General features: G+C 61.9%; 1 protein-coding gene and 1 long non-coding RNA gene across 8 annotated transcripts in view; one reads left to right on the top strand and one right to left on the bottom strand.

Annotated features, from left to right (window-relative positions):
• Window positions 1-27,004, top strand: part of RAI1 (retinoic acid induced 1) — a 105,844-nt gene that overhangs the window by 32,580 nt on the left and 46,260 nt on the right. For 3 of the 7 annotated variants that reach the window (XM_067717497.1, XM_067717494.1, XM_067717503.1), the window contains exon 2: window positions 2,959-3,096. The exons of 1 other annotated variant lie outside the window; for it this stretch is intronic. The gene's annotated coding sequence lies outside the window, so the exon portion shown is untranslated. Of the gene's footprint in view, window positions 1-1,044; window positions 1,273-1,479; window positions 1,529-2,958; window positions 3,097-27,004 lie in introns of those variants that run through there. 3 more of the 7 variants (XM_067717496.1, XM_067717495.1, XM_067717498.1) reach the window with 3 other exon arrangements.
• On the bottom strand, window positions 21,066-25,016 carry LOC137212041 (uncharacterized). The gene is made up of 3 exons (XR_010937325.1): window positions 24,826-25,016; window positions 22,722-22,841; window positions 21,066-21,621 (listed from the first exon to the last, which is right to left on the bottom strand). It is a non-coding gene; the product is annotated as an uncharacterized lncRNA (long non-coding RNA).

Raw genomic sequence — 27,004 nt, forward strand, 5'->3', positions numbered from 1 at the left:
GAACGTGCCTGGTGAATTCAAGGAACCGCAGGGAGACAGTGGTGAGGGGCAGGGGGCGCTGATTGTGTGGGAGCTTCAGCCACTGTGAGGACTTTTTCTTCTGATCACTCTGAAACCAGGAAGGGGAGGGACCCTGTGCCTGCCCCCCAGGGGAAGGGGGCATCCACTACCAACCTCATTCTCCCACCTGCCGCGTAGCCCGTGGGTGGCTGGAGGAGGTGGCTGCGTCAGAATGTGACAGGGACAGTCTGAGGCTGTGGGTCAGGTGGCACTAAGGCTGGGGCGGGGGTCCCAGCAGGGATTGGGACTCTTTTGTCTCATGGTGCACACGGTGGGCCTCTCCTGGCTCGCTGAGCGGCCTCAGGACTGAGTGAGCCTGGTTCCCAGGCCAGATAATTGAAGATGGAGCTTAAGCAGTCTGCATGTTAGAGGTGGGGGGTGGGGCTAGAGCCCAGAGCAGGGAGAGGTGCTCAGGGCCAGCTGGTGGGATCCGGTGCCTGCAGTCGGCATCTCTTTTTTCGGTGCGTCCTTCCCAGGTGAGTCTGGGGTCAGCCTAGAGGGTCCATTTCTGGGAGCAAAAAGGGCTGCTCTTTGCGCCGGGCGGCTGCACTCAGGACTGGGCAGGCTGTAAGATGTTCCAGGCCAGTGGTTCCCAAGCCTGGCTGTGAGATGCTGATTCCCAGGCAGAGGGAACAGCCTATGAAGAGGCTTTGGGCACTTGGGTTGATGAGGTCTGGGGTAGAGCCCAGGAACCTGGTTTTTTCATCCCCAGTTGACACCCTACAAATGGCAGGTTTGGGAGTGACTGTTGTGGTCACTGGGGTCCACATGGCCCCTGTGCCACCAGGACCTGGGGGCAGAGCAATCCTTCATAAGCCCCCCCTCGAGTGCCCCCATCCCCAGCCCAGAGAAGGCCGCGCTGAGGAGGCCCTCCAGCAGTGGTGTGATGAGCTGCTGGCTACTGCCCTCACCAGGTCTCGGGGAGGGCGGGGAGAAGGCAGGGGTGGGTGTAGGATGTATGAATCCGTTAGTGGGGGGGGTTAGTAGGCGGGGACAGGGGTCCCCTGAATCACTGAAAAGCAAAGCCCGAGTGTGACAGGGCGTGGGGTGCACTCCTCCCTCCTGCCAGGCAAGGTGGCGGCCGAGGAGAATGGCACGGACAGATTGGCGAGCAGGAGAAAGTGGAGAGAGCCAGCTCTGACGCGTCAGGGTGATCCCTGGCGCGATAATCGGGCGGACGGACGATAGGCCGGACACGTGTATGGATAGAAGGTGGGTGGATGGAGAGAGGATGGATGAATGAATGAATGGCTGCGTGGGCGGTGCGCTGCCGGGCGAGGGGCGGGCTGCCGAGCGCTCAATCACGGCCCCGGGGCGCGGCGCCCGCCTGCTATGCTCACCCCCGCCCCCCACCTTGGCCCCGCCCGGGGCGCGTAGTTCCGCGTCCCTGGGGCTCTGGGGCCGCTGCGGCGGCGGCCCCGGGACTGGAGCGAGGAGGGGCCGCCCCTCGGCCGCGGGGGAACCGGAGGTACGGTCCCGCCTCGAGGCCCCGGCCCCGCTCTTCTTTGTCTGGGCCTGGTCCTCCGCCGTCTCCGGACCGCGACCCGCCTCTGCGGGCAGCCCTCGCCGCGCGCTTCTGGGCTGCTCCCGGCTTGGGTCCCCGCTAACCCCCAGCCCGTAGGCGTCTTCCCGGGCCGGTAGGGTCCTCCAAACCCGGTGCCTCTAGGACCGCGGGGCTGGCCAGGGCCAGGATCTCCAAGCTGCGTCTCTGGTGCGGACGGGGGTGTGGGGTGGGGGCGGGATGCGGGCCCCCGGGTCTCCGCCTTCTCTTTTCCGCCACCACTCGTCTCGCTTCGCCCCGACCCCAGCGCGGCCTGTTCGTGCCTCAAGCGCCTCTTCTGCGGCGGTGCGGTCCCCGACGCCACGCGGACCCCCCCCACCCCCTCACAAGCCAGGCCTCGGCCCTGCACGCAGAACACTGCCCCGCCAGCCCCACACAAGGCCGCCTGCGGGCGCACCCCAGCCGTGCACGGTCCCTACAACCGCAGCCCCACGCAAACAAGCCCCCACGGAGACACGACACCCCTGAGACACACTCGAGCCCACGCAGACACAAGCCCATAAACACACAACCTCACGCAGACACGGCCCACACAGGCGCAGTCCCGCAACCGTCGATAAACAATCGCACACAAACAACCCCACGCAGGCACCGCATCACTCCGTGCCCCCGAGACCCAGAAGCACATTCGCAAGCTCGCCGCAGGCCCCCAAGCCCCGTGATATTCACACGGAAGACAGACCAGAAATACACAGCCACACTGATACACACACGGGCCCAAGCGCGCAGGCAGGAGCTCATCCACGGGCTCGTAAGTCACTGGGAAAATATTAAAGCGTTCCCTCCCTCTCTCCCTCCCCTTCCATGTCTTCGTGCGCGCGCGCGCGCGCACGAAGACACTTACCCCCCCACCCCCACCCCCCCGCCCGGTCTCTAATCGCCTCGGAGCCTCCTAGCCGTTGACCCCGAGCCCCTGCGGTGAGAGCCGCGGGAGCGTCTCCCCGGCGCCCCCTCCTCCCGCTCGCTTCACCAGCTCCCGCTCCTCCCCCGCCGCCTCCTTCCCTGCCCCCTCCGCCTCCTCCCCTCCCCCGCGTCTGGGGCGCGGGCTGCGCGCAGCCAAGCCCCCTCATCGCGCGCCCCTCCCCGCGCGCGCCCCGTGCCCGCATCGCGCTCGCCGAGTGGATGCGGCCACTGGGCTGTCTCTACCTCCTGCCCCCGGTGGCCCGTGAATAATGGCTACTGAGGGCGCTCGTAGGGTCTGCTGAGAAGGAAACGCGGGGCGCTAGAGGCGCGGCGCGCGCGGGAGCGCGAGGGAGAAAGGAGCGAGCCCCGGGCCGCCGCGAGCGGCGGGCGGAGAGAAAGGAACCGTGCGAGCGCTCACATTTTTTTCTCCCAAGGATCTCATCCGGCCGCCGCGTTCTGGAAGAGACGAAGGGAGAGCGCGCGCGAGCTGAGGAGGAGGAGAGGCGGCGCGGGGAAGGGAGGCGGCGAGACGCGCAGCGCTGGCGCCCGGGAGACCCAGGAGGAACCCGCAGGTATTGTTGGCGGCGGAGCTTTGTGTCTTCGGGGGGCCGATCCGGGCGCGAGGGCTCTCGGGGCTGCCGGCGGGGGTCGCCTCCCGCCCCCGGCACCCCTCCCGCCGCGCCGCGATCTTGGCTAGAGTTGCAGATCTGCCTGTTTGGGGTTTTCCACACCGGTTGAGGAAATCGGGCTCAGAAGGAATTTCTTTTTTCTTTTTTTTGACCGCAGTTTGGTTGTGCTGGGGATTCCTCCCTCCCCTTTTCTCCACCATACATAGGTGAGGGGTCTTGGCGACAGCGCCACTGGCCTAAGGCTGGGGTCTGAGATGGCGGGGCCGGTGGCCGCGGACGGGAGGGGAGGGACGCGGGGAAGGAAGGAGTTTGCTCAAGTTCGCAATCTGCGCCCGGGAGCTGGTCAGGCGGGGAGGGGTGTCTGCGCTCCCAGTCCTGCTCCGGGCCACTGGTGGGAAACTTCCCGAGAGCGCAGCCTCCCGGGGGACTCGGCGCCCCCGACGCCTCGGGCGCTTCCTCCGGCTGCCGCGGCCCCTCCTTGCAGCCCGCGAGCGCGGAGGTCGCGCACTCCCCCGCCCCCGCCTTCCTTCTCCCCCGGCGGCTTCCGGATCTGGACAGAGCGAGAGGAGCTGCTCTAAACACTTCCCCTGGAGACCCCTCCCCACTGGCCGCGATAGCTCCCCTGCCCTGCACCGCCGCCTCGCGCGCGCCCCAGTGGCCAGGTTGACAATGAAACCTCGCGCCTGTGCGGTTACGGGGGGAGGTGGGGGGGGTCGAAGCTCGGTCTCTCCGGGGGCTGCTGACCCTGGCCAGGGAAAGGGGGAGGGGGACTCCTTAGGGGGAGGGGCTTGTTTGGGTTAGAGATGTTGACGTCGGATGGGTCGGGCGGGGTGGGGTGCGCAGTGGAGGCCCGAGGCTTGGGTTCGGGGCCCGGGTCGTGGGTTCCAGCCTCTCTTGGGCTTGGTGATTGGCTGGTGACTCCAGGCACGTCGAGGCCCCCCACCACCAGCCTCCTCCCCTCCTGTACAATGCGGGCTTCAGAGGTGATCTCGGGGGGGGGATGTGTGTGTGTGTGTGTGTGTGTGTGTGTGTGTGTGTGTGTGTGTGTGTGTGTGTGTGTGTGTGTGTGTGTGTGTCGGAGTGTGTGTCTCCTGCGATCCACAGCAGACGCTGCTCCTTGACCCGGAGATCCGGACCCTCGCCCCTCCCCTAGGGGCTGGGGGAGGGGAGAAGAGGGGTGGGAACTTCTCTTTTCCCGCGAAGGGAGCGCTGGCCCGGAGAATTTCTGGGGACCGCAGTCCTGAAGGGGGGCTCGACTCAAAGTGGCGGCCGCAGGGTCAGCTAAGCGCTCGGATTCCTTTGCTCCTTGGGGGCGGAGGGGAGGGGTGAAAGGGGTCGGGGCTAGTTGGAATGGGAGCGGGGGTGAAGGAGAGTCCGTGGAAATCTGCCTTCGTTGGGTTCCAGGCAGCGGCGCAGGGCGCTAAGGGGGGCTCTCCCCTTTTTCTCCCGAGGGTTGGGCCCAGCAAACCCGGTCAGGGGAAGGAAATCCTTCTACTTAAGAAGGCGTTCCTGCGGGAGGAGGGCAGCTGTTCTGTGGCTCCGTCCAGGTGTGGGAAGAGTTAACCCTCCCGGGAAACCTGTCAGCCCCAACCTGGCAGGCCGCAGTGTGGACCTTTGACGTGCTGTGCTCCCGCCTGGTGGGGTGGTGCTTTACTCAGGGACCCTGGGGAGGTGGGAATCTGAGCCCAGAGAAGGTGCCCGCAGCCAGATAGCAGCTGTGTGGCCTCAAGGGAAAAGGGGTTATGCCTACTGCCTTGGGGCTGTTGCCGTGGACGTGGGGTGGACGCGTTCCCCCGGTCCCCATTCCCCGCCGTTAAGCGTGGGTTTCTGACCCATAGGCTAGACTGTGAGGCCCTGGCAGCTGAGGGCAGGCCTGCCGAGGCTGCAGGAAAGCAGGACCTGGCAGGATCGATTTCTGCTCACCCGAGGGCCAGATACAGCACAGGCCCCTGGTGTAGATCCTGGGGTAGGGGCGGGGTAGGGGGGCGCGTCTTCCCTCCCCCACTGGTTTCCCTTTCCTGTAAGTGAGAGCCCATCCTGGCCATGATGAGCCGTGGGCTTTGGCCGATGGACACAGGGGTGAATGCATCAGTCATGAATGAATGAATAAATGAACGGTAGGGGAAAGTTTCTCAATTGGAGACGTTCAGTCCTTGTTTTTTTTTTAAACGATATTTTCAGTGTATATATTTTAAAATATGGTTAATAGAAAAATGTGAAAAGTAGAGAAAAATAAAAAAGGTTACAGAAAGCCTCGGTGGGCTGTGACAATGTTAGTATTTTGTGGTCTTTCTCCACGGTCTTCTTGACTCGGCAGTTGGTTTGTTTTTTAGAGACTTGTCGGCATTCTTTATGTTCAGACGTATATCCTGCACTTCGTTGGCGCTAACGGGAGCCTTTTCCTGTTTTGTAACCAGCTCTTCATAAACAGCGCAGCTAACGTCTTCAGGCTTTTCCAATTGGATGGATGTGCCACCGTTCACTTAATATTCCCCTTTTGTTCCACGTTCTGGATGCCCCGATGAATGAGGTAGTGGATTTATTTGTGTGGAGAGCTTTTTTTGACGTTTAAAATGATTTCCTCAAAATGACACTGCTCCCACCTGCAGCGGGAGAAACGGGCTCCTCGTTTTTTCCCTGATAAGTGGAACACTCTTCTCCTTCCTCCCCACTATCTAGAACCTTCTCTCAGAGCCGAAAGAGCCTTGGCAATGAATCGCCTGTCTGACCTCCTTCCTTTGACACAGGAGGAAGTGTGAGCCCAGAGAGGGGAAGTGAATTCCAAGGTCACACAGCAGCCGCTGGGCCTTGTAGTGGCCACGAATGGGCTACTGACCTGCCTTTTGGTTTCCGCATCTGGGGAGAGTCCCTAGGGGTCTTCTAGGCTGACCTTGGCCATTTCACAGATGGGGGCACTGAGACCACAAGAGAGGAGAGGCACCTGGCTGGCCTATCATGTTGGCGGCTGGAGCACCAGACAGGCTGCCCAGACCGTGTGTGTCATGCACACTGGCTGTGGCCATGATGTCCACGGCACCTGGGGCCACCCAAGGGACCGGCCTGCCACTGGCCCGCCGTGGATTCCCTGTGGCCCCTCCACACGGCTCCCCCTTCCTCCTTGCCATCCCATTTTCCAGGAGGAAAAGCCGAGGACCCAAAGCAAGTGCAGAGAGACGGTGGGACTGCAGATGTCAGGGGACCCCAGGGGTCATGCCCCTTCCCCCAGGCCTCCGTTTACCTATCTGGAGACCTAGCTCGGGGTCTTTTCAGTGGCTGGGAGTGGGTATTGGCACAGACGGCCACTGCGGGGCAGTGGGGAAGGACCAGCGACATCTCACCCACTCCCTCTGGCTCAGCTTGACCCTAGGAGGCCCCTGGGGAGGAAGGGGAAAGAGGGAGGGGAAGAAGGAGGAGGCAGGGAGGGAAGGCTGGGAGCAAAGGCACACGGAGAAAAAGGGATTAGAAGGGGGGTAGAGGCAGAAAATGGGGAAGGAAAGGACCTGTTTAAAGTGAAAAAAGGAGAGAGGAAGCCCCCGGCCCCCAGCCTCATTGGGCACCCAAAGGAGCGGCTGGGGGCAAGGCTCCCAGTGCGGGCGGGGGCTGGCCAGACCTGCATGGCCCGGAAAGGCTGGACCTTGGGGTGGGCTCGCTCAGGGCAGAGTGGGACAGCTGTTCAGGGGGCTCTGGAGATCAGGAGGACCCAGACCAGGTGGGTGGCAGGGAGGCAAGACCTGGGCGGTGGCTTCTCTGTTCGTGGGTCCCTGTGGGGCCCCCTCAGGTCCGAGGTCAGGGCCGGGGTGCATGCGGGGGCGAGGCACTGCAGGACAGGGGCCTTCTATCCCCCCTGTGCGCAGCCCTCCCACGAGTGTGGGTATTTGGGCCTTTCTGTGGTGTCTCTGGGCTTGGACGCCTTCTCGTGTGCTTGCATGTGCATATGTCTGTGTGTCTGATCCTGTTTGTGTGTTCTTGGGGGTCGGCGTGCCTGCCAGCCTGGGTGTGTGTGCCCATGTCTGTGTGCCTCGGGCCGTTTGTACATTCTTGGGCACGTGTGCGTGCATGCATACCTGTGTGTGTGTGTGTGTGTGTGTGTGTGTGTGAATCTGTGTGTGTCCCCACGTGTACCGTGTCTGTGGGTCTCTGATCCCATTCGCGCATTTCCAGGGGGAGAGCGCGCCCTGGAGCTTGGGCACGTGCGTGTTTATCTGTGTGCAGCACACACTTTCCTTCTAATGGCCCCAAGAGGGATCTAGGCACCAGGCTTTTGTGCTGCTTTCAAGGTTGCGGCTGGGGGGTGAAGGGGGGCGGCCTTCGACTGGGAGGGGGAGGTGGGGGGAGGCAAAAGAAAATCTTAAAAGACCGTCTTCCCTCTGGTCTCCAAGGAGATCAGCCTGTGAAATGATCTGCACGTTAATTAAAAACGATTATATCCTGATTGAGCCATTTCTGCTCACATCCCCCAGCCGGAGAGAGGACGGGGCTGCGGCCAGAGATGTAGGATGGGGCGGGGTTCCACTGCAGGGCAGGGCCAGCTCGAGACCCGGCCCCCAGAGTGGAGCGGACCTGGAGGTGGGGGCAGGTGGCGAGGTGTTGGGGGTACGTGTCCACGGTAGATTTGAGCCTCTCCTTTGAGTTTTGAAGGTGCCCCACTCCCAGGTATGTTCTCTGAGGTACAAACAGCTCCATCCAGGAGGTCGAGGTTAAGAGCCACCCTCCCTCGAGTGTGGGCATTTGGGCATTTCTGTGCTGTGTCTTTGTGCTTGGGTATGTGCCTGGGTGTCGGGGTGGCAGCCACCAGGCCCCATAGATGCCCACTCATATGCAGGGCACTGGGCCTGTTTGCACACATCCTGCGAGTCAGCGTTTGTGGTTCCAGTTTTATAGAGAATTGGCATGCTTGAGGTCACGGAGTCAGAGGTTGGGGACCCCGTCCTCTGATCCCGAGGCCCAGACTCCCACGATGAGGGGTCCTCCCTCTGCAGGACCCCTGGGAAGCTGGGGTGCGCAAGGGCAAGCCTTGTCACGCTCACAGCACTTCTGAGCTTGTTCAGCTCTGAGGTCCGAGCTGCATGGGGTGTAGGGCTATGGTGCCCGCTCACGTGGGGAGCAGATGGCTCGCCAGCCCGGAGCAGCTCCGGTCTCAATCGTGTTGTGTTCACCAGCCTGGGCAGGGCCTGGCCAGGAACCGCTGGCCACCGAGGAACTGCACTCCTGGGTCCATTGCCACCAAGACCTTTCTGGAGAAGTCTGGGCCAGGTCACACTCTGCCTGGCCTGGTTGTCTGGCCCCCAGTCAGCCCTGTAAGCCCTGCAGTCATGGAACAAGTAGCCGTAATAACAAGAAGCCAGGAGACCCTCAGCCTGCATCCCAGAATCAGGTGTTGTCGCGGTCTGTAACTGGGAGGCGCTCGGGCGAACCGGTTCACCTCCCATTTGTGGGGACCCGACTGTCCAGAAGGTGGCCCACTGCCCTGCCCCTTGCACTGCACGCACTCAGCACCGGCCACGAGCATGGGCCTTTCATGCTTCCTCCAGCCTCAGTTGCCCCTTTGTGCTGTGGGGAGCACAGCTTTTTCCTGACTGGACTGTCGGGAAGGTAAGGAAAACCAGGTCAAGTTTGTTCAAGGGCCCGTTGCATCCGGACGCACAGAAGCTCGTTAAGCGTTTGCCTGCGCGTCTGTCCAACCAGAGCACCGTGCGTTGCCACGGCAGGGGCCCTGGGTTTGCTGGCTTCTGGGAGGGAGATGCGCTGTTACTCCTTCGGTGCTTCCGGGGGACATTCTGGGGTTGAGGTGGCTGTCGTCTCAGTAGGAGCCTCCAGGGGACTAAGGAGTTCGCTGGGCCCACCTGAAACTACATTATCAAAGGTAGAGTGTCTGGAAAAAGGGAGGGGATGTACCTGCTGGACCAGATCCCACGTTCCTAGGGGGAGCTTGACCCAGGGGAGGGTTCTGGGGCCAGAAATGGTGTCATGAGGAACTAGAGGTGTCGATGGGACCAGAAAGGTCCTCTGTCCATTCCCAAGCGCAGCGCTGGCAGAGAGACAGGCAGATGTTGGCTTCTCCCACGAAAAGCCCTTCGCACTGAAGCAGGCAGAGACCCTGCCCGCCCGGGCCTGCAGGGTGCCACCTTCCAGGAGCACCTTGACCCACGTAGTATCGGCCTTCTTGCCTTTCCCAGGGCCGGAGAGGCCTCGTCTCTCCTCCCACAGTATCCTGCTTACACAAAGGCGTGTGGCCCAGGAGTGACCCGGGATGAGCTCGTGTCTGCACAGCGCAGGGCCCTCCAACCTGCAGGACCCGCAGGGCCAGCAGGCATATCTACCGAGGGTAGGGGGGCCGCGTGGTCCTCGTGGGGGGCAGCAGCTCAGCTCTGCTGGGTGGCATTTGGGGATGTGGCCCAGGTGCCGTTACCCGCCTTCTTAGGAACTGGTACTCAGGTGTTTACGTGACATCTTCTGGTTAGGGTACGTTGTCGCCTAATCCGGCAACTCGCCTGTGGCCAGATTGAGACCCAGGCCGCAGTTTGCAGCCTCCTGGCTAAGTGGCTGTTCCTCAGGGGTCACTGTAACCACCCTCTGTGTCCAGCCTTGAACCTCAGTCTACCAACCTCATGCATGTCTGCACTGTCCCCAGCCCTGTTCGCCGTCTTGGAGGTGAGGCTGTGGGAGCAGAGGGCACACCCGGGGCTGCCGGGACCCACCTGAGCGCCAGCCTGCCCAGTCCCCCTGTGTGCACAGCCGGGCGGGGCGGGCATCTGATGGGCACCGGGGTCATAGGTCAGGCTCATTTCCTTCAGATGTTTGCCGACAGCACCCTGTCCCTGTCCCAGGGGAGTCAGGGTGGGCCTCCCAGAGGAAGAAGGGCACGGGCACACCTTACAGCAAGCCTGGAGGTGGGAGAGAACCTGCAGGGCTCTGGAGGTCAGACGGTGGGAGCAGGAGAGGTAGAGGCAGGGGTGGAGGCTGAATGGAGTCTGGGCCATGACTGCTGTGAAGGCAGTGGGAAAAGAAGGGTGCTCTGGGCGGGGAGCGTGGCTGGAGCTGCGGCTTGGAGGTGGGTGCACTGGGGCTGATGAGGGAGAAGTGGGAGGACCCGGTGGGGCCAGCGTGACCCTTCAGGGCCTGAGTTTGCTCCCTGAGAACGCCCGCCTCCTCTGATTGTAATTGGTGGCACGTGGACTGGACAGAACTCAGACCTGGGGCGCCACTCCAGGGCGAGGCAGGGGCCTGCGGGGCCTGCAACTGAACCCAGCCCCCAGCCAGAGGGATTATGACATCTTGGCTAGGGAGAGAGATGGCGGGCCACGGGGACCAGTAATTAAAGCCCAGCAGATTGTAATTCCCCAGAAGGAAGCTCAGCATGGAGAGAAAGGACACTCAGAGAGGGCAGGAGGAGGGGCGGTAGGGATGGGGCAGGAGGGGGGGCGGTGGGGATGGCAGGGGGCAGAGGACTGGTACCTGGAGTCCTACTGTTCAGAGCATCCTCTCTGCAAGACCTCCTGCTGCTGGGCCCCCGAGCACTTATTTCCTGTCTTCAGACCCCCTGTGAAGGAAAGTCTCCTGTTGTCCCCATTTCACAGATGGAAAAACTGAGGCTTGGAGGAGTCAGGCACCTGTGGGTCAAGGTCCTCGGGGACAGTAAGACGCTCAGCTGGGGCGACCCAGGGCGGGCGGCGTCCCAGGCAGGGCAGGCCTTCCCACACCATCCCTCTGTCTGGGGAGGGGGCAAGGGGACCTGGCATCGTGGCTCGCACTGCGGTGACTGGAGGAGGCCGGCCACGCAGGGCATCACCTGCTGTGACACGAGGCAGGGGCGGCCCCTCCCAGGTGTCTCCGCACCTGCCCGGGGCTCCAGTTATCTTGGGGTTTCTTGTAGCCTGAGCAGCGGGGATGACCGATAGGGCAGAGACCCTGCCGGTGAAGGGAGCTGACCTCTGGGACTTCCTCCTCCTTCCCCGCCCCATCCTACGGGTCCCTCTGAGCCGCTCGCACTGGGGGCTTCGGCCATCACCTCCGTCTGACAGAAGAGCACCCGAGCCATCTCCTAGAGAATTAGAACACTTTCTGCAGTCCTGCCCTCTCCCACTCCCCCACTTCACTCGGGGGAGAAACTTCTGTCGTGTCTGCCCTTGGCTCCCTTGTCTGAGCAGACCACCCTCCCAGGAGGGGCCAGAGACTGGGCGGGAGACCTCAGGCCAGAGGTTGTCCACTGATGATGCCTTCGGATGGGCGCTGTGTGGCCCACACAGGGTTTAAGAAATAGCAGATTTCACATAAAATTCCCACTTTTTGCTTCTCTTAAAACTGGCAGGTCCTAGCACTGCAGGCAGAGCCGGGATCAGGCTGCCCACCACCTGGGCCTCTGCAGTCCCTGCTCAGTCTAGTCTCCCCCCCACCCCCCAGCTTACGCCTGAGTTCCCATCCCGGCACCCCAGCTTTCAGCACCCCAGCCTTTGCTGATCTTGGGCAGATTACGTCTTTGACGCTCATCTGTAAAATGTCACAACTGAGGAACCGATTCAAACTGGGTCTTGAAGAAATTCTCCAGCCAAAAGTAAATAAAATAAAAGGAAGGAGGGGGCTGCGTGGGGAAGAGAAGAGGTGTGGGAAGGGGCCCGGGGTGCCTGGGGGGCATTGCTGAGCTCTCCTGCCCTCACGCCTGCTGGGCGGCACCTGGACACTGCCCCCAGCCGGGCTCTGCTGGTTCCACATGTGACCGTGACTGCGACTGCTGGGTCCAGCCTCACATCCACCGTCCCGGCCTCTCTGATCGAGGGAAGAGGGTGCAGAGAGGTGAGGGACTGCCGGGTGCCACCCAGTCCAACACCCGTTCTCATCTCAGATACTGTAAAATTGGCCGCGTTTTCCCTGTGCATTAAAAAAAAACGCTCTTTTGGTTAACATGTGGGAAGGATTTTGATGTTCTCACACATAACCTTTTGCTGAAGCGACAACGTGCAATGAAAGGGTCCCGGGAGAGTCGGTGTAATTTGGGCTATGAGGGACGGAGAATACCAATGCAGACGCCTCCAGAAAGTCTGCGGCCCCGGAGCTGAGAGCCCGGGGGACACCCCACCCGCCGTCCCACGCGAGGCCTCGCCCCCTGCTCTCCGTCCTGGCCCCCCAGACCACGGTCCATTCAGATTCGGCTTTTCTCTCTCACGTTCTTTGAGTGGGGACGTGAATTCCCAGAGCGGGAGGTCTCCATGGAGAGAGGATGACTCTCTGGGACGAGAGAGATTGAGGGGGACAGATGTGGAAGCCCCCTTTCTGGGCAGGAGCTGGCCAGTGTGGTGGCAGACAAAGGGGCCCACGCCGAGGGAAATTGAAGGGCACCTTGAAGGTGTGTCGTGTCTGCCCTTGGCCCCAAAGGATCAGAAAAGGGGGCTCGGGAGGTTCCAGTTAATTGAGGCTGAGTGTAAATCGGGAGGCCTAATAAATGGTAATTATCCTCCCGTGGGAGCAGACCAGAGCTAACCGATGCCACCAGGAGCGGAGACCGGATCGGGCCCCCTTCCCCTCCTGCCCACCTGGAGGCTCTAAGAACGGCCGCCCCGAGGTCTGAGGGACAGACCTGGTGCGGACGGGCCACCTCCTCCCTTCCCGGCTGCGGGTCCAGGGCCTGGAGGTGTACTGCATGCCTGCCTGTGTATCTGCACGTGAGGACACACGCGTGCACCTGCCGGCACGCCCGCCCTCCACCCAGATGTCTCCAGGCCCCTTCCTGCAGAACAGCTGACCCCTTACCTCTCCACGCTGTCTGGGGACAGGGAGGGGGGCATCTCCTTGTGAAGTCTCGGTGGGACACAGGCTTCGCAACTCCAGACAGCAGTGCCAGGCCATGTGGGCAGAGGTGACTTCGTGGAGTTTCAGTTCCACCCAGAGAGGAACTTCCTGTCGTTTCCCGTGGCCCAGAAGCAGCGGGGCTGCTCTGGAGCCCCATCCTAGTAGGTGTGCGAGCAGGTCAGGAATGCACACCCTCATCTCCCTTCTGAGCCCAGAGTCCCGGGCCGTGAATTTCCCCGGATGACACACAGCAGTTACCGAGGCCGCCCTGTCCGGTTGGAGGGCCCCGGCAGCGGCCTTCTGCCCCTCGGGGTCCCCAGACCTGCCCAGAGAGGCGGGGAGCGTGGAGGAGGGTGGGGACGTGTGTTCTGTGCGCTTGCCCGGGTGGGGCTGCACGCGTGTGTGGTTCTGAGGGGTGGGAGTGGGGGCTGTGAGCGCGGGCACTGGGGCCAGTGGACGCGTTTGTGGTGGTGGTGGGGGGGTGCCAAGGCCCCGCCCACCCTTCCTGGGCCAGACCTTCCCACCCGGGCCCCTCACTGCCGCTGCCCCCGGGTCAGACCCGGGTGGGTCCGTGCTTCCCGCTTCCAGGGACCTTGACACCTGCCAGCCCACCTCTTACTTTATCCTTGCTCCTGGGATATGAGCAGGCCCTGCAGGTGGCCGAGAGATCCCCGGGAGATCCTGAAGGAAGTGGGTTCCTGAGTTTCTGCAGCATCTGGGCCAGAGGGGGAGACCCTTGTGGACACACCGTGAGCGTTTCCAGATGCAGACGGAATATTTCCAGCAATGGAGTGTTTTTAGAAATGAGACATGGCGTTTCTGGAGAGAGGATGAGGACGTTTCTAGAGACGATGCAAAGTTTTTCTGGAGGAGGGGCATGAAGATAGAAGGTGAAATGGGGGCATTTTTGGAACTAGAGGGCATTTTCTGGGGTGAAGATGAGGCCTTTCTGGATTCCAAATATTGTTAGAGGCGAAACATCTCTGGAAATGGACTATTTCTAGAGACAAACTACGGTACTTCTGGAAATGTGGAATGTTTTTGAAGATGATGCTGGAGTATTTCTGGACATAAAATAGGGCACTTCTGGATTTGAGGTATTTTGGAAGCTGAAATGAAACATCTCTGGAGACGGGGTGTGATATTTCTGGAAATGGAGCATTTTTGGAGCTAAGATGGAGCCTTTTTAGAGAGCGCTGGCATTTCTGGAGATGGGCTATATTTGAAGATGAGAAAGGATATTTCTGGAAATAAGATGGAACATTTCTGGAGATGGAACATTCTGGATTAAACAGAGGGTTTCTGGAGAGGAAATGGGTCATTCTCAGAGCGGGGACGTGTCTGGAGAGGGAGTTTTCTGGAGATGAGGGTGGCGTAGTTAAGGCTGGCTGTGAATGCTTCTTGAGGCATAGATGGGGGATGGCCTCGGGGGCCCAGGAACAACCCCACCTGCGACCCTTGCTTTGTGGGGTGGGCCCAAGGCCTGGAGGGGTGGTTCCTGCCTAGGCCCACCCCTCCCCGAGGGAGGCCGGAGCCTTCTGGTCCTGCTTCTGGGGTCCCCAGCCCCTGCCTGTGGGACCCTGGCCGCCTCGGGGCTCACTGCAGGAACAGGCAGAGGCTGAATGGTTAATTTCCCTTGATGCAGCTCCCCGGAGCCATCGGAGGCTCACTCCCCTGCCCCCCTGACAGGAGCTCCCACCCTCTTGAGCCCCCCAGCACCCCCTACTTTTGAGCAGCCCTGAGGTTGGTCTCGGTTCAGCAGAAGGGTTGCGGGGTTCAAGGCCAAAAGTGGGGGAAGGCCAGGTGCCTGCTCGGACCCAGGCTGACCTCGGGGTCCCGGGCCACCTCCCCCCCACTCCAGGGAAGCAGATTTCGAGGACTGTCACCATTTGAGCTGGCCTGGAGCCCCGGAGTAATTATTTCTCGTCCTTAATTGAAATTTCAGCCTCAGTGATCCTGCCTCGGGAGCACGGGGCCGGCAGAGACCCCGCACCTGGTGGGGTGGGAGAGGGCAGGAAGCCCCCCCACCCCGGAAGGAGGGAGCTAAGGGGGCGCCCCACGCCCCGCATGCTGGCGGCGGGCATGGGGTGGAGGGCTGCGGTTCAGGGAGATGGGGGTCTCGGGCAGTTGTGGGGACACTGCAGTTAAGGGACGGACCCTTCACCCCTCACGGTTTGGGGAAAGGTCGAGAGCTGGAGGGGGGCTGGCCTGAAGCAGGTGTGGATCCGGGTCAGCCTGTGTTGGGGGCTTCTCAGCCAGGACACCAGGGGGGCGGCCAGGGGCTCTGGCTCAGGCCGAGGCGACCATGGCCGTGGGCCCAGTTCCTGGTTCAGGGCCCGGTGAGGCGCTGGCCGGGTGGGCTGGGCTGGGGCTGGGCAGGGGGGCGGGGCGGGCAGCGGGGGCTGGGAGCCTGTTTTCCCAGCTGCGGTCAGCTGGGCGGAGCGTCCGGTGGGCTGGGTCACCGCACACACACACACATTTGCTCACTCTCCCGCTCTCTCTGCCTGGGTGGTCCCTGCCGCCCCATGGGGCCGGGGGTCCTGTCTGCTGGAGGGGCAGAGGACCCCAGGGGCAGCAGGAAATGGGGAGAAGGGTGGGCTCCAGCAGGCCTCCTCAGGCTGGGGGCGGGGAGCGGCTCTGAGGTTCGGGGATGCAGGGGGCCCCTGGGGGTCTCAGTCTTCCCCATCTGGGAAGTGGGGTTTGTGAGTGTTCTCAGGTGGGGCTGTTGGCGTGCCGGGTTGGTGCTAGGGGTGTTTTCCTGGCACCCAGAAACGCCTGTGTGGGGGCCCTGCACCCGGGGCGCAGGCTACGACAAGGGACGGTGGGGCCGTCCGGGGCGAGGGCGGAGGGCGCTGTGTCCTCTACGCACCCTGGAAAACCATTACGATGAGAACTGCGCGCCGCAAGGCTCCCTGGAGCCCCGGCTCTAGGAGCGCACAGCCCACCTTTGGAGGCGGGTGGGTGGGCTATGGCTGCCCTCCAAGGGTGAGGGGCAGAGATGGACGGGAAAGGACAGGCCAGCCCTGGGCGCCGGGGAAGCAAAGACGGGGGTGTTTTCGGGGCGGGGATGCGGGTGCAGACAGAACCAGGCAGCGGGGGGCCGGGCCTGGGGCCCCTCCACCTGCAGAGCTGGCCGGGCGCGCTGCCCTCTCTCAGCCCCAGACCGTCCTGCGCCTGCCCCCTCCCCTGACCTCCAGCCGCCCCCCACTGGCCTCCCCTTGCTTGGGGATTTTGAGGCTTAAGCCACCACCTGCCCTGAGCTGGGCCCCATCCTCCCTCGGGTGGAGGGCCTGGAGCCCCAGAGGCTGCCTGTGGGCTGGGTCCCAGGCGCCAGCCCAGCCAGCCGGTCTGCTGCTGGGCTGACCTCCTCACCTTGGGCCCAGCAGCAGCGCCTCCCCCGAGCTGGCGGGCTGACTCACCTCACCGCCAAGGGGGAAGGGAGCCTCCTGATGCTGCAGCCTCCCCCCCCGCCCCCCCGCAGGGATTCAGAGGCCAGGCTGAATCCCCTTCTAAGCACGTGGCCTGGGGTCCAGGCATCAGTGCTCCAGAGCACATGGGGGTTGCTCATCTACGCGGGCCAGGCCCCATGCTGCAGCCTCAGGCTTGGTGCCCTCCTGGAGCCTTGGGACCTCGACGTTGCGGGGAGTGGTGCACACACGGAATGCAGATCTTTGGCACCTGGGCCAGGGCCCCTGCCTGCCCCTAGCTGCTGCCATGGCCTCCTTTTGGGAGGACGCTGGCCAGGGATCCCAGCGCCTCCTCCACCCAGAGAAACCCTGGGTACCAGGGTCAGGGACATGCCCTCTTCCTCTGAAACCTCCCAGAGGCTCTGGACCCCGCACAGCCACCCCTGGGGAAGTGGTGTCACTGTCACTCCTGTTTCTTTCCACACTCCCTCCCCGCCCCATGGGAAAGTGACTCCTCCCATCAGCCCAAGAGCTGGCTAGGTCGGGGGAGAGACCTGACACTGTGCCAGGGGCTTCCTATGGTTGTCATGAAAGGCCAGCAAGCCAGGCGCGGAGAGCGAAAGAATTTGCCCCAGGCCACGGGGCAAATGTGGTCACTAGGCTGGGATCCGACCGGACTCTGCTGACCAGAGCCCTTTTAGTGGTGCTTCCCTGGACCACGTGTCTCAGGCAAGAGGTCCAGGCGGCGCGGACCTGTGGGACGCTGCTGCTGCTTTTCGTGTTCCTTTCTGACCCCCACCCTGGCGGGCCCTGGGACAGACCTCCGTCTTGGTTTTCCCCAGAACAAAGCGGTTTTGCTAGACATGCCACAGCAGAGGCTTCAGTCAGAGCAGGTGGAAGGGGACTCCATCTGCCTTTTGTTACTCAAGGAGGGAGTGAGGGGTTGGATTTGCCCTTGAACAGGGAGCAGAGTGGGGAGGGGTGGGACGTGTGGGGAGGGGGCTGGGGGCAGACGTACCTGAGACAGACACCCCGCCCCCTACTCCCACCCCCGTTGGCACCCCAAGAGTGTGGTCACCATTTTTGCATTCAGCTCACACGCCTGCGCACACACGCGCGCTCACACACACACACACACACACACAGGCGCACACGCGCGTGCGCGAGCTCTCACATGCGCACGCACACGCGCTCACACACACGTCACTCCCAGCTTTCTCCACCCAGCTCTGAGGTTCCCTGTAAACCAGGGAGGTAACCTCTGACCGGCAGAGAAAAAAGAAAAGGAAAGAGGAAGGGAGATTAGTGGAAGAAAAACCCGATCCTGGAGTTCCCTAGTTCCCAGCTCTAAAGACTCGTGGGGCGGCGCGGCCACCTTCCTGTGCGGGAGGACCATCCCCCGGGCCCCTCCATTGCCCCATTAATGAGAGTTCTGCGGCAGAAAGGGAAGAATCAAGGACTTTTCAGTAAGAGAGAACTCCCTGGGTGGCTTTTTGTGTGGCCGCGAGGGACAGTCCTCTCCTCTCCTCGCCTCTGCCCTGGCTTCCTCCTGCTGTCTGGAGCTGCCACTCCTGGGTCTCCAGATGGACGAGCTCCTTTCTCAGGAGCCCAGTCCTTTATTGTTCCTGCCTTTCCCTCCAGACACCCTCAGCTTAGCGGAGGCCACGGGCGCCTTTGCATCTCAGGAAAGCAAGAGAATCCCTGAGATAATTCTCAAAAGGCTGGCACCTGGGGAGTGGGGCTCCTGCCCTGTGCCAGGGGCCAGAGGCGAGCCCCCCCCCCCCCCCGTGCCCAGGTGCTGGACCTGCGGGGCCCAGGCCAAGCCGTGGAAGGGGTGGGACTGGAGGGAGGGTGGGCCCAGGGGAGGTGATGGTGGGAAAGGAGGCAGACAAGCAAATCTGTTTCATTAGATGCTGCATATCTTAGGAAAGCACGTTTCAGCTCTTCTGGCTTTTGGCAAGCTGGCCCCAGCCTTTAATTTTCTAATAAAAAGGAATTATGTTTGCTGAAAAGGCAGTAACCAGCTCATGCCCGTGTCTCTCCCAGAGACCGAAGTTCCATCTTGGGCGCCTGCCGGCTTGGGGGTGGGGGGGGGGTGGGGGCTGGGCTCCCGTGGCCGCAGGTGACGCCGTACAGGGGCCAAGGGGCGGGGATGCAGGGGGCACACGGCAGGAGGCAGGCAGGGGCCTGTGCACCCCAGCCCGGCCCCAGGCCACAGCGCCAGGCCTACCACAGAGGCCCGGAGACTCACGGCAGACACGTGATAAATATCTGTGAATGAATCAGTGAATGAATGAATGAATGGCTGCTTACTGCCAAGGCCTGGGGTAGCTGGCAGGCAGCTCGGAGGGGCAGGTCTTTGCCTCCTGAATTAATGCCTGTGCGCACACGTGTTCCCCAGTCTGAAGTCGCCTACCCCGGAGGGCCTGCCAGGCCCACAACCCCCCACCCCGGGCACCGATTCACTGGCAACTTTGCCAAAAGTCATATCCTTTAAAAAAATAATAACATGCATTCATTGTTTGAAAAAAAAAAAGACAAAACAGAAGCGTGTGAACTCATAAGTTCATGTTCCCAGAGCTCCAGGCCCAAGCCGCTGCCACCCCCCACCCGCTGACCCCGGGTCGCATCCCGTCGCCGGGAATTCTGTGCGTTTCTCATGCCTCTGGGGTTATACTCCATGGGACCCTTCCGCACGCAGTGCTCTGCAGCCCCGCGTGCCCCTGCAGTGTCCCCTGCCTACCACGTGAACGGCTTTTCTGCTGTTACAAATTCCTTCGTTCCAGTCCCAGCTTTATTATTTATTATTATTATTATTGGCCTCGCTGCTCAGCTTGTGGGATCTTAGTTCCCCGACCAGGGCTTGAACCCGGGTTCTCAGCAGTGAAAGTGCAGAGTCCTAACCATGGGACTGCCAGGGAATTCTCCCAGTCTGGGTTTTAAACAAGGTCATATAGGCAGAACGCTCGATAAACGGTAGCCTTTGCGATTTGGAAGGAATCTGTACTCACTTCCATGCCCGAGACATTTCTCGTGTCTCTTCTGTGTGCCGGGCCCCCGGCCGACGGGGAGGCCCCTGAGCAGCGTCCAGGGGCGCAGCTGCCCCCCACCCCTTGCAGTTCATCACCGTCGGCGCCCAGGCACCACCGGCCTGGGTTATGGTACCGGCAGTGCTAGGGCAGGTGGGCGGCACATCTCACACTCGGCATTCTCTCTGGGGCCGCCCCGCATGCCGCTCGGGGCGCCAGGCTGCTGCTCGTCGGCTGGCACACTTGGGAGCAGCCTGGGGCTCGTCTGGTCAGCACACCGTCCCTGACCTTGGCCTGCCTGAACCACAGTTCCCGGGGTGGCCCTCAGGTGCCGCTGATGCCAGCCAGGGCCCCGTCCGCTCAGGAGTGCCCTGGCTGGGCAGCAGGGCAGCCAGCGGGCTTGGGGCGGGGAGGGGACATACGAATGGGAACGGGCGGTGGGGCCAGTTACCCGTGTCCCCTGCACAGTTCTGGGCACACGGGGCCTAAGAGATGGCTCGCCCACGTGAGTGACCGCGCAGAGAGTGGCATTTGGACACGCCCACTGTGGGGTCCCACGCGCTGCCCGCACCCGCCCCTCCTTCTCAGTGAGCCAGCTTGGCTGGGGGAGACCCTGGGGCCGTTGCACACACCCCTTCATTGAGCACTACTGTGCAGGGAACCCTCATCCTGCTGGGGAGACTGGCTGGGGCCGGAAGGGCGCCGCCTGTAGGTGCTGGGGAGGCGTCACGGGGGAGGGCCTGCTGGGAGACGGGTCGGGGCATTGTGGGGCTCAGGAAGGGCCCACGGGTCTCCTCGGGCGTGTGCAGACTTCAGAAGTGCAGGGGGGAGGAAGCACGGAGGGCACCTGGACCTGGATCCGGTTTGGGACCCTGGCCCCTGGGTCCCCGCGGTTCTGCCGGGTCAGGCCCTCTGCGAGCAGCCCCTGGGAGGACAGGCGGGCGGCCTCGGGCCCTGCTCTGTTCTGAGCGACAGGAGCCACGACGGCCCGAGCGGGCCAAGCTCCGGTCCCCTGTGGGTGGGAGCCGACCTCCAGTACAGCTGTGAGCCGGCAGGCGGGTGGCCGGGGGGCGTGGAGGTCTGGGCTCTATCCCAGGCCCCACTGCCCGGCCCCCATCCTGGGCGGGATGCCCCCTGCCAGCACCTGTCACATCTCGCGGCAGACAGCAGTAGGCGATGACCGAGCGCCAGGTGCCCCGCTGGTGCCCCTGCCCCCGCCCGCCACCCTCTGCTGCTCCCCAGAAAGACAGACCTTGGCACAAAGCGGGAGAGGGAGCGGACGCGGCCCATGGCCCATCTGGGAGCCGACGTTATTTTCTGATCCAAGGAAACATGTGTTCCTGCTTCTCCTTTCAGAGCAGGGCGGGCAGCAGCCCCAGGACCGGGAGCCCCGCCCTGCACTGGGCAGGGAGGTAGGGACCTGGGCTGAACCCAGAGCCCCTGTTCTCTGCCCTACTCCCCCCGCCCCCTACCGCCTGTTCTGTCTCTCCAGGGACTCCTGGCCAGGTGCTTCCGCGTCACGCCCCCCCCCCCCGCCCCCCCGCCAGAAGATGCCCGAGGCTGTCGCTGCCGACCCCCAGGTACAGGGGCTCCTGGGGCACACATGGTAGCCTCCCCTGGAGTGCCATGTGTGTTTACTGAGGGGCCCCCTCCGCTGTTTCTCACACACAGGAGCCGTGTTTTTGAAAGATACGGCTGCCAAACAAGCTGCATTTATTACATAATGATTAATTCGTTGCCCCCATGTCTTATTAATCAGAGACATCCATGACTGCCTCCCCGAGCTTTGGGTGGGGGGAGATAGCCAGCGGGGCTGTGAGCTGACAGCCCCTGGCCCAGAGCAGGGCGCTGCTGGATTTGTGTCAGCGCGGCCTCGTCTGGGATAAATGCATAGTGCCCCTGAGCTTCCTGGAAGAAGTGGAGACAGCTCGGGGGCCCCACCCGTCGCTCCCCTCAGCTCCCGGGGCCACCTGGGGTGTCTCATCACCCCTTCTCCAGCCAGCCCCGAGCTCAGGCTGGCCACTTGGCCACCGGCTGACGGGCAGCATGGCAGAGGATGAGGGAGCGGAGTGGGCCCATCCCCATCTCTGGGAGCTGCCGTCAGCGGCTGCCTGGGGAGGAGAGTGGGGGCCTGGGCCGAGGTCAGGACTGCTCCGAGCAGAGATGGACAGCAGCCCAGCAAGCTGGTCCCGAGCACGGAGGCCGAGAATCCTGGGGTCCAGGGGCATCTGAGATGCCTGTCCTCTCACCTACCAGGGGCCAGACAGAGGAGGAGGCTGAGGTTGGGCCTGTGCCATTCACCCCTTCTTGCAACTTCTCTGTCTGACACTGACTGTGGGGCCTGGCACCCACCAGGAAAGTCACAGTCATTGCTGCCCCGTGTGGTGCCGTGCCAGGGGTTGCCCAGGGAGGGAGGGACCAACAAGAAGGCACTTAAGCCAGACCAGGGGGTGTGGTCAGGGAAGGCTTCCCGGAGGAGGTGCTGCTGCAAGAAGTTGGTTGGTGTTTTTGGAGGTGGGGGGGCTACTTTTTAAATAACTACTTCGTGCTGTTTGCCATCAGGTGCTTTTCACAGACGCTGTCGTGTTTAATTTGCACCAACAATCCTGTGAGGTAAGAAATAGCTTCCACATGTTCTCAATGAGTAAGCTACGGCTTGGAGGGGAAGTTGCTTGGCCACCTCACTCAGCCAGGTTTAGAACTCCAAGGGGTTCTTAAAAAGATGATAGAAAAGATGTAAGGGGATGGGAGGTGAGTCTGGCACGCCTGGCGGAAGAAACAGTGGATGCAGAAGCATGGCAGTGGGAGCAGCTGTGGTGCAGAGGTGTGCTGGGGTCTGGAGGAGCCTTGATGCTCTCAGCAGACAGCTGGGGAGCCGAGGCAGGTATATGAGGGCGGGAGTGACGTGGTCCCACTGCAAGTCACTGGGGGCGCCAGCTCCTGGTCGGACCTCCCCTGGCCAGCAACCTCCTGCTCGCCCGGTGCCCGGCACGCCTCCCAGATCTGCTGTGTCTTTTTCTGCTCCTTATCTCAGGAGACAGCAGCCAGGCTGGCATGGGGCATCAGCGAAGTGCTCAACGCATCAGCCCCCAGGGACCTCCCAGACCTGCCCCCAGATCCTCCGCTGCCCGTTTCCCTGTCCAGAGGAGACTGAATAGCAGACAGCATCTGCCTGTCAGCAGAGAGTTCCCGCTCAGCCCACCCCCCCCCCCAGCCGCCTCCCCAGAGAGCCAGCAGCACTTCCGCTGCTGCCTAATAGCTCTCCCGGCTGGAGACAATCCTTGATGTGCAGCCTGCGTGCACGAGCCTGAAGAGCAGCCGCCAGCCCTCCCTGCCCAGCCCTGCTCACCTCCTGAACCGACGTCCCCCACCTGCACCGCACAGGCGGCCGGCAGAGGCCTTGGCTCCCACTCTGGGTGATGTCGGGATGAAAGGGCATCCAGGAGCGTCGCAAGTGGCGTTCTCTCCCCTGCGATCCAGAGATGCCCCGAGAGGCAGTGTTATTAGTGTCGCCTTCGTTTCAAAGAGAAAACGGAGGCTCAGAACGGGGAGGTGATGAAGTCGGGCCACTTCGGCTGCATCTTTCCACCTCTGGGTTCCAGGAGTGGACCGTGTTCCCTCAGGCCGAAGGACCTCCACCCCTGCGGCCTCTCCCCTTCTCTGCCCTCTCTTTGAGACCCCATCTCAGGGAGGCCTTTCTGCCCCAGTCCCCTGCCCTGAGCACTTACTGAGGATGGCCTTTGTTGACACCTAAGCTCCAGGAAGGCATCCCCAGAGCCCCTCATGAGTATTTATTGAAGTGGTAAACGAGGAAATGGGTAAGTGGATCCCTGAGCTAGTTAGGGTAAGGCTGGTTGCAGTAACAGACAAACGCTAACGTTTCCAGAAGTTCATTCTTCACACATGAGGGCAGCAAGAGTTTCTGGCTGATGGGTTGCTTCTCCTGTGTCGAGGCCCTGCCTTCCCTTGCGGCCTGGGCTTGGTCCCCATGCCTGGGCGGGGCACCTTACCTGCCCTCACATGCCACTGGCTGGAACTCAGTTATGTGACTGTCCCCAGTTGCAGGAGAGGCTGGGAGATACAGTCCAGCTGCGGCTCCAGGGAGAGGATGTGGGTTTTGTCAACTTCATCAATGTAGTTTTCATTGCGGCCCCGTAAGACGGGGATTACTCTCAGCCCCTTTTGCACACGAGGAGACTGAGGCTCAGATGACATGTTCCGGCCAGAGCCGGCCCGAGGACCCGTGTTGTCAAGTGCTGCCCTGCCCTGCTTCCTAAAGACCACCTGTCCAGAGTGTCCTGCTGACACTCTCACCCTGTCTCAACACACCAAACGCGTGGGCATTTAAGGAGGCGGCCAGTGTGCAGAGCCGCAGGGGCTGGCTCCCCCTTTTCCTCGTCTTATGAGGGTTGGTTCTCGCCTGGGGGCGGGCTATGTCTCTCCATCATTTTAGCTGTCCATGTTTGTTGGACGGCTTCTGTTTGTTCCTAAGTCACCAGCTCTGGGCCCCTGCGGGGCTCCTGTGCACGGAGGCTAAGGCAGGACTCACCCTCCCGCACGGGGGGCAGTAGTTAGTGGTTGGTAGGCTCACGCGTGCCCACTAACCACTGGCCATCGACTTCAGGTTCTGTCTTCCCCGTCCCCTGTGATTGACAAGTGCTCTCCTGCTGGCCTTTCTGCCCCTTGGCAGCTGGCCCCTGCCTGTCACCCACGCAGAGGAAGGAAAGATGCCCCCGGAGGGAAAGCTGCAGGAGGGTAATGGTCAGTGCTGTGATAGCGTCTGGATGGAGGGTAGTTCCAGGAGTGGTGCCTCACCAAGCCTGGCTTCCGGGAGGAGGTGACACTTGACACGTTGACAGGTGGGAAGGGCGTGCCAGGCACAGGGAACAGCTTAGCAGAGGCTGGCAGAGCCTGGCTCCTGGCTCTGCCTCAGCCCCAGAGCCTGGTCTGCTGCCCAGACCAGTAACCCAGGTCCTTCCTATCTGAGCTGAGGGAGTAGTCTAGTTCTAGTTGTGGAGGAGAGAAGGCCTGGGAAGAGAAGAGGAAGAAGGACAGCAGGAAAGGAAGAAGAGGGGGACCTGCCGAGGCCCTGTGCTGTCACCTCTCAGGCCTGGTCGCCTCTGCTCCCTGTTCTCAGCTACACACGCGGGGCCGCCTTGCTCCCCGCCCCGTCGCACTGGCTCTTCCTCTGGCTCCAACGCCACACAGCTGATTCCTCTCCCTTTAGCCTTCCCTCGGTGTCACCTCTTGAGGAGGGCGCCAGATCACCCCGTGTAAGGCTGCGGACCCTGACATTTCCCATTCTGCTCACTCCAATCTGTGTTTTCCCCGAAGCGGCGCTTAGTCACCTCGCCCTGTAATTTGCTTACGTTTATGCTCGTTGGTTGCGTCCCTTCCGCACCCTGCCTCCCGGTATAAGCCACCCGAGGGCAGGATTTTGTTTGGAGTCTGACCTGTTCGGTGGCGGATCTCTAGCCTCTGGACACAGCAGGCTTTCAGTAAATGTTGAATTAAGGAGCGAATTCAGCCCTGGGCAAAACGTGACCCTGTTTCTCAGTGGACGAGGGCGGGAGGCCGAGCGCACCGCGGGCGAGACCCCCCACTGGCCCCCACCCCCGGCCCGCGGGCGCGTCCCCGGCTGCGTCCGGGGCGGTGCGAGGGCGCCGGTAGTCATGGTTACAGCGCCGGAGACTGTGTGGGTTTCTGGCCTTTTGTGTTCGCACGGGCCCCGCCCCCGCCTGGCCGCCGCCCCTGATTGGCCGACACGCTGCGGAGAGGCGGGGTATCCCGGGCAGGAAGTGGGCGGGGCGTGTCTCCTCTGGCGCGCGCGGCCGGGATTAACCAGGCGCGCGCGCGTGCGGCTGGAAGGGGCGGGGCTTCCGGGACGGCCTCCGGGGGGCGTGGTTGGGGGAGTGCGCGTGGATGGCGCCCAGAACAAAGGCCGCCTCGACCTGGCTCCGTCTCTGGTCGTTTCTTCTGGTCCCCGGGGTCTGGCAGTGAGGCGCCCGACTTGGCCAGTGCCTCCTAATCCTGGTACGCGCACTTTGTAGTCCACCCCGCCAATCTGTCCCCGACCGGCCCCTTCCTGCCACAGGGCCTTTGCACGTGCATTGCCTGTTCCTGGTCTCCAAGTCCCTTATCCTGGCCAGTTCCTCACCCTTCCTCTGGAAGCTTTCCTAACAGACCACGTGCCTGCTCCGCTTAGGCCGTGTCTCCCGTGTGGTTGAACCTTTAATCGTGCATCCCCCTCCCACACCAGATTGCCTTTCAGGCAGGGTCCTGCCCGTGGCCTGGCACACAGTAGGTGCTCAGTTTATATTGTTGAATGAATCCATTCATTTGGCTGCCTCCAAGGCCTCCTTGGCAGGCGGAGGGCTGGACGCTGGGTCTTGGGAGAAAGGGAGACAGATGTCCCTTCACTCCCAGACACAGAAGAGCTTATGGCCAAGGCCAGGCCATGGGGTGAGCATCTGGCCTGGATGCCAAGCCGAAGGAGCCTGGCTTGGCGTGTGCCCGTGGTGAATGGCCCCCTGTTCTGGCAACATGGGGAGCCGTGGGGTGGCCCCGCCTAGGAGGCACACATGGTACAGAAATGGGCTGGTGAGCGCTGTTCAGCACACCTTGGGGACAGAGACCCTGGGAGGCCCAGTGGCCCACTCACTGTGCCTGGAGTGGGAGTGACAAAACTCCACAGCCCCTGCGCCCACGGCACTCCCAGTTACACTGTTACGCACAGATGCAGCTTTCAGGGTTTGAATGGGCTCTGGGGTACATACGTTGTTCCCCACCAACACCAAAAGCGGGAAATACGATGCAAGGCAAAGCCAGCAGTAACTGTGCATAACATCAGAGCTTTTGGAGCTTTGGCCGGTTTGATCGAAATCCCAGAGTTTGTACCACCGAGGATTTCTGGGCTCAGGCCACCCGCAAACTACAGATCTCAAGGGAAACAACCCAGGAATCTGCTTTTTTTCAAGCCTGTGTGGTGTTGATACTCAGAACCTTCAGTGTTTGAGAAACAGAATATCAAAGGTTTGCGTCCCCAGGCTCTACTAAGACCCGTCTAGCCCTCTCCATCCCAGACCCTGGGGCCAGATCCAGGTCTAGACTGCAGGGACTCTGCACCCTATGGGAATTGGATAAAAGCTCTGCACTCGCTTTAGAAAAACGTGCTTGTGCGTGTGTGTGCACGCACGTGCACACACACACGCTTTGCATTTGATTTCAGGCTGCTCTCACACCTGAGTTCAGTGGTCTGAAAGGCTTGGGAGACCTGTTTGGGGAAACGCCTCCATGCTGACACTCACCTAAACCTAGGGCCCAAATGTACAGTTGTATAGGTTGTATACTGCACAAGAGTTCCTGGCAGAAGTCCAGCCTACACTCCACTGGACACGTTGTACAGCCTTGCACCTGGGGTATCTTTTCCTGTCTTATGCATAAGCATCATATGGCCTGCCCCCAACCCCTAGCCACACTCCTGCCTCCTATATGATAACTCGGGTTAGCAGCACTAACAAAGTTGCAGAAATCATGTGTGCTATCACTGATCAGCTGGCCTTCCGTAAATTCCCTTATTAAAGGCATGATGGACGACTTGGCAGCCCTCATCCGCTAACGCTTGGTTCCTGG

The sequence above is a fragment of the Pseudorca crassidens genome, chromosome 19 (genome assembly GCF_039906515.1).
Source record: "Pseudorca crassidens isolate mPseCra1 chromosome 19, mPseCra1.hap1, whole genome shotgun sequence".
Taxonomy (NCBI): Eukaryota; Metazoa; Chordata; class Mammalia; order Artiodactyla; family Delphinidae; genus Pseudorca; species Pseudorca crassidens.